Here is a 1478-nt window from a genome sequence, read left to right as displayed (position 1 = left end):
TGAGGGAGCTGCCAATATACAAAGCTGATATTTTATGTATTCAAAAAACAAAAAATAAAAAAATAGGCTGGCAGTGAACTGAATGATTAAATTCAGACTATACTGCTTTAAAGTAAATTGATAAGGGGAAGTATCACTGGTCGATGAGACAGATGGTTTGACTTAATGGATGGTCTCTTAAAAAGTATTGATCTCACAGGCGGCTGAAAGAAATAACGGACGAGTGAACAGTCATGTTCTCGCCGAGACTGTGTGTGCGTATGAAGCTGCCTAAGTTTGACTTTAATGAGTCAGAAGCAAAGAGACTTTTACAGTCGCACAGAAGAACGGCATGATGTCAAAGCCGCTCTAGTAAAACAGCATCTGTACTCAGTGTTCCACATTATTGATCTAAAGTTCCTAATGACGTCAGTGGGGGATGTAGATTCCAGGGTCAGGAATAAAGAACAAACATCATTTGATTTCTGGTGAATGCTCACTCAGTTTTATATACAGCTTCTGTAAATAATCTGTTGAAATGATTCTGCAACTCTGTTACAGAATGACTTTCCCGCCATTAAAAATGGAACATTCCATAATTATGATTCCCAGACAGAAATGACATAATTTGGACCCTTACAGCACAACAGGAAGTAAATAATGTTAATATCATTAGAGTGTTGACTGCATTCATAAAGCTCAATTATTCAACCCTGCTACCAACATTATTATAAGAAGATATATATTTTGTTTCTTTAATGTATGGAACTATACGTATATAAACTATGGAAATATAAAATATACGTTTTACAATAACTACAAACAAATATTTGGCCGCAGACTATCTAGCTTCTACTGAGACATGCTTTATTTAGGCTAAATCTGCAACCCTGTTACCCATTTTTTTAAATTTAATAAATGTTATTTATTAAAAAAATTATTGCAAATAAATAAATACTGTTCCACCAATTTAGTAACAGGTTTGCAAAATTTTACAGGTTATACTTGATATTTAAAAAATATTATAAATATTATATAAATATAAAAAAAGACAGTTTTATTAGTTCTTTGATTATGATTTTACACTAGTAAACAGAAGTCTTGATTATAGTGACAAAAAATATGGTTGGTAAATTTATAAAATTGGTATACATAGCAATGAAATAAAAATAAAACCAACTCTAAGACGCTGACAGCATTCAAGGGAATTTCTAAGAATAATACCAAGCAGAAAAACTTTGTAGTGAATATTATTACTGTTTATGATGATAAATGACTCTTGAGAGTCTGTGCTTTGACTGTTTATTGTAAATATAAATCTGTGTCTAGTGTGTTCTGGGTTTTGATTCGTAAAGCATTATGGGACATCAATAAAAGTGAGTTTAAACTGACAGACTCAAATAGATCCTGTCAGAAAACACTTCTAAAGCCCCGTTCACACCAAGAACGATAAATATAAAGATAACTATAAAGATAACGATATTAGCGTCCACACCAGC

Source organism: Sinocyclocheilus grahami, unplaced genomic scaffold (genome assembly GCF_001515645.1).
Source record: "Sinocyclocheilus grahami isolate Dianchi unplaced genomic scaffold, SAMN03320097.WGS_v1.1 scaffold822.1, whole genome shotgun sequence".
NCBI classification, from domain to species: Eukaryota; Metazoa; Chordata; class Actinopteri; order Cypriniformes; family Cyprinidae; genus Sinocyclocheilus; species Sinocyclocheilus grahami.
The sequence above is the reverse complement of the archived record's forward strand: the minus strand, read 5'-3'. Positions refer to the sequence as shown.